Here is an 8,188-nt window from a genome sequence, read left to right as displayed (position 1 = left end):
AAACAAAACAGAATTGAAAGAGTTGAAGCAATAAAATAGCTGAAAAAAACACAAAAGAAAATAAATTCTTTTTCTGCAGAATTATATTCTTAAGAAACTTTTCTTGTTCATCGGAACGGAAAGAAATACTCCTGATTTTTCTGTTCTCATTTTGGAATAAAACAAATTCGCCAATTACTGGATTGCTTCAGCAAAAAATTTGCAATTGATAAAATAAAAAATTATAACAAAAATTCTGAAATCACAGAAGTTTAAAAGATAATTCTCTCCAGATATGCTTTTTCTTTAATTTTTGAAAGAACACCATATTTTTTAAAGAACATGATAAAACATTTTATATTTTAATAAAATATAACTGAGTCGGGATTTTGTTTCAAATTCAGATATTCGGAATGCAATGAAATAAAGGGGGACAAAATTCCATTTTAAAAATTAAATATTTCGGCGACTTTCTACGATTTTTTTTTTTTAAAAAATAGTTAAAATCATGACATTTCGTGGGATTTCATCGAATTTTATATTTTATGCAGGAAGTGGATTGGTACTCGGAAGGATAAAATATTCTTTAAAAAAATTATTCTGTGTGTTTTTCAAAATTAATCTATTATCTGTAGATTTTTGAGTTGAAGTTATTAGAATAATATTATTGAATAATTGAAGATTATAATCTTTAATTTTTTTTTTTTAAATTTAGTATTTTAAGGTATTTTTATAGATAAAATCCTTAATATTTATACAGGGTGGTTCCAAATTCTTGGAACAAATTTTAAGGGTAGGTACAGAACATTGTAAAATCATTTATTGTATAGGATTACGTATCATTTATTGTATGAACGCAAGTGAGGCAGTTAGGTGCAAACACAAAAAATAAGAAACGAAAGGAACGACAATTTTTTTTATTGAAAGCGTTGTTGACAAGAGTAATGTTTACAATAACTTTTCAAAATTGCGTTCACCAGTACCGATACGTGCTTGACAGAGTCGGTGGAGCGATTGGCGCGCACGTTCAAAGATGCCAGTTATTTCACGCACACGTGCAGCCCTTTCGGATATTCGAGCAACTAAAATGGGCTGGCGCATCATCATGCTGAAACCACATGCGGTGACGAATCTCGACTGGAATATCCTGCAGTAGTTCTGGCAACACATGTTCTAGAAAAATAAGATAACACGCCATTAAGTCACGTCAGTAGTAAGTATGGGCCAATCAAAAAGTCGTTGACAAAACCAGCCCACACATCCATACAGAATCGTCGTTAATGCGCATGTGGTCGCGTTGCGTGTGGATTCTTGGTTACTCTACACATGGGAATTACGCGTAATCAAGTCACACCTTCGCGTGTAAGCGTCACCTCATCTGTAAATAGTGACGTATAAAGTACGTCTTCAGCGCCCATTGCTGTACCACCCAATGAAAAGCCCAGGCGGAAAGGATTATCTGCTGGACTCAAAGCTTGTACTCGCTGAAAATGGAAGGGGTGTCAGCGATTTTAATTTAATATTCTACAAACTGTCTGATGACTTAGACCTACATGATGAGCAACAGCTTTTGTACGTAACTCGTGTCTATCAGCCACAATGTCCAAGATGCTTTCTTCCAGGCTTGGACTGCTCGCACTTGTTCGTCGACCAGTTTCATGTCTGGTGAAATAGAAAAATCCCGTTTCACGAAGTTGACGATGTAACAGCTGAAAAATTTTGTGAGCCGGCATTCTTCGATCCGAAAACTGCGCGTGATACATTCGTTGCGCAACTCTGCCGTTACCATTTGTACTTCCGTACATGCAATGCATATCTGATTTTTCGACATACGTAAAGTCTTCCATCGTAGATTGAGAATGGGGCTTTCCTTTGGCAGCCAACCAACCGATTACGGTGGCCAGCGCAACCAACCGATAACTAAATTTATCTTTTTTTTTTTATTTCTCCTGTTTCAGCCTCATCGCGTCACTTGCGTCCATACATTCCTGAACAGTAAATGATTGTTACAAAGTCCGGTATCTAACTTACCATGAATTCGGGAACACCCTGTATATATATATATATATATATATATATATATATATATATATATATATATATATATATATATATATATATATATATATATATATATATATATATATATATATATATATATATATATATATATATATATATATATATATATATATATATATATATATATATATATATATATATATATATATATATATATATATATATATATATATATATATATATATATATATATATATATATATATATATATATATATATATATATATATATATATATATATATATATATATATATATATATATATATATATATATATATATATATATATATATATATATATATATATATATATATATATATATATATATATATATATATATATATATATATATATATATATATATATATATATATATATATATATATATACTACTTAAAGTACAATATTGCTGTCTGAAAATTTCATCTTGACGTATAAACCTTTTTTCCAGCAAAACTAATTATATATATTAATTATTCCTTTTTTAAAACAGTAACGTTGAAAAGCATTTTATACAAAAAGAGTTGTAAAGTTTGGAAGATTGTTGTGCAGTAGTTTTCCATAGTCACCACCTTTAATATTGATTTCAAAATTTTTGTCAAAAATGAAGTAATGCATATTAGTGCACTCACATTATTATTTAAGCGAGGAGAAAAGAAAACATAGGATCAAAAACTGTCGAATCAAAGGTAATGGATGGGATGGGATGAAAACCAGTAACTGATGAAATTAGGAGTTTCTAAATCACATTTAAACTACTCTTTCGTTTCTTTAAGGCATTCAAACAAGTTTTGATTTTTCAGTAAGTACCATCTTCAGTTTGATAGATATTTTTTCTCTTCTCTGAAATATTAATTATGTTAATGTTATATACTATTTTGCTTAAATAATATTTATTAAAAAATGTATATAAAGGGCAATCAATATGAAATAATCTGTATGTGTAATTGTTTGTTAGCTAGTTAATTTTGAAAGGTGTTCCGTAAATACCACTTTCAGTATATATATTTGAAATTTTTGTCAAAATTGAAGCAATTGAAGTTAGTGCTCGTCAATTAATATTTTAGTAAAGAAAGAAACAAAAAATACTATCCCAGCGAATCACATTAAAAAGGAAAGCGTGGTTAAAGGAATCAAAACCTGTTTGATTGCCAAAATAAAACGGAGAGTAGTTGAAACCTGATCTTTATGAATATTTCCTACTTTTATAAGACAATCAAACTGGTTTTGTTGTCTTTATTTTTCACTTTTGTCTAGAAATTTGAAGAAGTTGGATGATTCATTTCTTTATTCTCTCAATATTAAATTATCTCCGAATTAAGATTAATTTGCATCTCCCAACTTGCTAAGTTATTTTGTTTTGAGAGGGGTACTGAAAAGCCCAATACTAAGGGTGATTAGTTCAAGCATCCAGTATATAATTTCTTTATTTCAGGTTTCTTGAAGCATATATTCATATATAGTCTCACGCATAATCGGGAATTCCGTCAGAGGTTAGCACAGCGCCATCTTATGATTTTGAACTGATATCGAATACCACGTGTTACGTGATTTTAAAACTTATAATATTTTCAGTATAATTATTGTAGGCAGAAACTTAATAAATTACAAGACAAATATAATAAGTTAGGCAAATATATAAAATTAATAAGTTACAAGGTAAACCAAAATTTTTATAAAAAGAGACACTGAAAAGTTAAGACATTTATTTATTTATGCAAAAATATCACATTTTCACACTAATAGAGGTTTTGGAATAATTTATTTGGTTTAATTTATTTTAATCTAATTTTGAGTAAAGTTAATCAGCAAATAGGTAAAGGAAAATATTTTCCTTACAGCTTATTATGAGCCACCAAACTTGTTTGATTAAATAATAAATTCGCAAGTAATAAGTTAAAATTTTTCGCTAGCATGAATAAATAAAACTAAAGTGATAAAATATAAAAACCAATTAATGTAATAAAAGATATAAACCAAATTTTTTACTAGAAAACCTATTCATTTAAAATGGTAAAACTTCATTACTAATAGAATTTATATGGAGTTAAAAAATTCGGATTTTATCATTTTTAAAAATGTTTTCTTCATTAAAAAGAAAGCGATGGAGAATCCTTTTGTCTGGAAAAATTCGTGTGCATAAAAAAATTGAAGTTGATTATAGTACATATAGTTCGTTAGAAGCATCTTAAGAGTTTTTTTTTTCTCGCGAGTGAAGAAAATAAGAAATTTTTCTAATGATGTTTTTAAGGAATGCGTTTAGCAATCCTTTAGATCTTAAGAGAGCTAGTATCTCCGAGAAGTTATTTAAAAAAAAAAAACGGTTACATGAATGGTGTATAGAATTTAAAATTTGCAATGTATAAGACAGTTAACAAAGAAAAATAAGGATGGAACTTTTAACTTACATTCTTTATCTTTCAAAAGCAAGAATTCCTCTTTTTCTGCTTAAAGAGAAGGAGGCAAGTAATGTTAGAGTCAATCTAGCAGATTCTAATGAGTCAGGCATACACTTTTATGTCGGGTAATTGTGAACAAATCCTCAAAAGCTGAAAAATAATAAATTAGAATTTAAAATCAACCGTTTTTTCTGATTACAGGAATCGTGAAAAAAATTTTAATTGATAATATTCAATAGTTTACCATATTATTTGTTTAAATTAAAATATTAAAATTTAGTGTTTTCATTATATTTTTTTTTCACTTTTGATTCAGTGTGATTATAATTATAATTAATACCTAAATTATTTTAAGGAATCACTATCTTTTTATTGCATTATATATCACAGTATATGCTTTATTGATTGCATAAGTAAAATTTAAATTTTTATTTTATTATGGCGTTAAAGAAAAATAAGCTATTCAAATATTTGAATTTTTTTTTCTTCTAAATGAAATATTTAATAATTGAAATTTATTTTTAATGTTGAATGTCCCAACAGCATGGCAAAAATTATAAATTAAATATGATAACCAAAAATAGCGTAACAAATAATTTTGAAAATCTGTAAAATATTTTTTAAAAATTTAATTTTAATGAAGAGAGACCCGAAGAGAGTTCCGATATTTCCATTAACAGACCAAGTTTATAAGAGAGAGAGAGGGAGAGAAAGTCAATCTTAACATAAAGATAAAGTGACTAAACACAAATTGACAATGAATAGTACCCGGATACACTCAAAATACATTCAAAATAATTTTTGCGATTGAGGGAAATAAGAAATTTTGCTCATGATGGCTTTTAAAGATCTTAAGAGAACTAGAATCTCCAATAAGTTATTAAAAAAACTAGTGTATAAAATTTAAAATTTGCAACGTATAAAGCAGTTAAAGAAAAATAAGGATGGAACTTTTTACTTACAGTCTTTATCTCTCAAAAGCGACAATTCCTCTTCTTCTGCTTAAAGAGAAGGAGGCAGGCAATGTTAGTCAATCTGGCCGATTCCAATAAGTCAGGCATATACTTTTATGTCGGGTATTTGTGAGCAAATCCTTAAAAACTGAAATATAATAAATTAGAATTTAAATGAAGCGTTTTTTCTGATCACAGGAAGCACGAAAAAAAAAATTGAAGAGAAAATGTGGAGTGGACAGTTGAATCTATGAATGCAAAAACCAAAAACCGGGATGATACTGAAAAATCACACTGAAGGGAAAAATATTTGAGAGAAATTGAATGAAGTGCTGTGAAACATATTAGATAAAAACCAGAAACCGAACTGAAAATTACTTCGGAAAAATATGGTAGACATAATGAATGAAAAGCTAAAACTACATGAAAAAAAGAGAAATAAAAACTGGAAAAAAAAATCTAAATCAAATAAGAAAAAAAATAAGGAAAAAATTGGAAAAACGAAACACATGAAATGTAGAATTCGAATTGGAAAATAAAACTGAATACACTGATAAGAAATTATAACACATAATTAAAAATTGAAAAAGTATTTTGCAAAAAATTTAAACCCATACTAGTATTGAAGCATGCAATGAAACAGACATTAATTTGAAACAATAAAAAAACAGGGCATAGAAAAAAAAAGAAACGAAAAATTTGAAAACAAACTGATAAAAAATCGGGATGACAAAACACGAATTGAACTTCAATTGATACGAACAAAAAAATGGTATTTACATTGTAAAAAACCAGAACTAAAAAAAAACTAGAAAAAAGCGAAAAGAAAAAAGAAAAAAAAGTTGATAAGTAATTTTAAAAAAATAACTTGAAAATTTGACAGGATAAAATTTGAATATTAGAAATGTGGAAAAAGCAAGATTAAAAAACTGAGAAATGAAAAATATTGAAAAATACAACGACAGAAGTCACGGATGGAATTTATCAGATGTAGTAAAAAAATAGAAAGCTTAAATTTAAAAACAAAAATGAGAAAAAACGGTAAAACAAAGAATTGCGAAAAATATGGAGAAAAACTGGAGGAAAAGACAAGATTGAGCACATTGAAAAAAAGTATTGAAAAATATTGAAAGAATATCAATGGAAAATACCAAAAAATATAAATTGAAAACACACCAAATAGTATGGAAAGCAAAATGCAAAAAATGGGAAAAAACGTAAAACACATTTAAAAAAAACAATAGAAAACACACTGATTGAAAAATCAGTGGAAAAACAAACTGAAAAAATCCAACTGAGAACACACACAAAGAAAGAGAAAATACCAATGGAAATTACACTGACGGAACTGATGAACTACATTGAAAAAACCAAATGAACAACACTGAAAAAACAACTCATGAACCTATTTAAAGAAATACAGATAAACCACATTGAGGTAAAAAATTCAGACGAAACAAACTAATAAAACGCTGAAAAGTAATTTTTAGTTAATTTTAAAATGAAAAGATGCGAAGTTTGTTTAAAAAAAAATATGAGATAACATTAAAAAATTGGAAAAACTTAGAAAAAGACGAGAAAAGCAAAGAAAACTTTGAAAAGACGAAGCACGCGATACAAAGTTTGTATTATTTAAAAAAAGAAGGAAGGTAAGGTGACGAAATAGAGATGAATCGTCAAATGCAATAGAGATAATCTAATTTGTTATCAACTAAAGGAAGATAGAAAAAAAAACGCAATGGGAGAAAAGAATGAAAAAAGAGAAAAAAAGCTTTGAAATTTCACAAAAATGGAAGAAAAAAAAACAATAGAAAAATAAGGAAAACACAATGGAAAAAAGGAAAATTTCACACAGGAAAAAATCGAAAAAACACTGAAAAAATAAAAATAAAAACAATGGAAAAATATTGAAATTAAAAAAACTCCATAGGAAAAAATCGGAGAAATACAATGGAAAAATGCAAAAAAACGATGAGAATACAAAAAACACAATGGAAAAAAAGTAAACCTTTAAAAAAATCAAAAAATACACTGGAAAAAATTTAAAAAACACAATGGAAAAAAATCGAATGGAAGAAACACAATGAAAAATACACAATGGAAAAATGAAAAAACACACCTGCAAAATGAAAAAAAAACAATAGAAAAATAAGGAAAACACAATGGGAAAAAGGAAAATTTCACACAGGAAAAAATCGAAAAAACACTGAAAAAATAAAAATAAAAGCAATGGAAAAATACAATGGACATAATTGAAATTAAAAAAAACTCTATAGGAAAAATCGAAAAAATACAATGGAAAAAACAGGAAAAAACACAGATTTGAAAAATGTAAAAAAACGATGAGGGTACAAAAAACACAATGGAAAAATGTGAAAAAAACGATGAGAATACAAAAAACACAATGGAAAAACATTAAAAAACCCTGGAAAAAATCAAAGAATACACCGGAAAAAATTAAAAAAAAACACAATGGAAAAAAACCGAAAAAAACAGAATGGAAGAAACACAATGGAAAATACACAATGGAAAAATGAAAAAACACACCGGAAAAATGGAAAAAAAACAATAAAAAATAAGGAAAACAACGAAAAAAGGAAAATTTCACACAGAAAAAAATCGAAAAAATACTGAAAAAATAAAAACAATGGAAAAATACAATGGATAAAATTGAAATTAAAAAAACTCCATAGGAAAAATCGGAAAAATACAATGGAAAAAAGAGAAAGAAAAAACACAGTTTGGAAAAATGTAAAAAAAAACGATGAGAAAAC

General features: G+C 27.1%; 1 long non-coding RNA gene across 1 annotated transcript; it reads right to left on the bottom strand.

Moving 5' to 3' along the window:
- Positions 1 to 894: 894 nt before the first annotated feature.
- On the bottom strand, positions 895 to 7,239 carry LOC147812586 (uncharacterized). The gene is made up of 3 exons (XR_015433298.1): positions 5,424 to 7,239; positions 4,471 to 4,611; positions 895 to 1,152 (listed from the first exon to the last, which is right to left on the bottom strand). It is a non-coding gene; the product is annotated as an uncharacterized LOC147812586 (long non-coding RNA).
- Between the last annotated feature and the right edge of the window lie 949 nt (positions 7,240 to 8,188).

This window comes from Parasteatoda tepidariorum, chromosome 4 (assembly GCF_982258835.1).
Source record: "Parasteatoda tepidariorum strain Cologne lab strain chromosome 4, Ptep-v5.0, whole genome shotgun sequence".
Taxonomy (NCBI): Eukaryota; Metazoa; Arthropoda; class Arachnida; order Araneae; family Theridiidae; genus Parasteatoda; species Parasteatoda tepidariorum.
The sequence above is the reverse complement of the archived record's forward strand: the minus strand, read 5'-3'. Positions and strand labels throughout refer to the sequence as shown.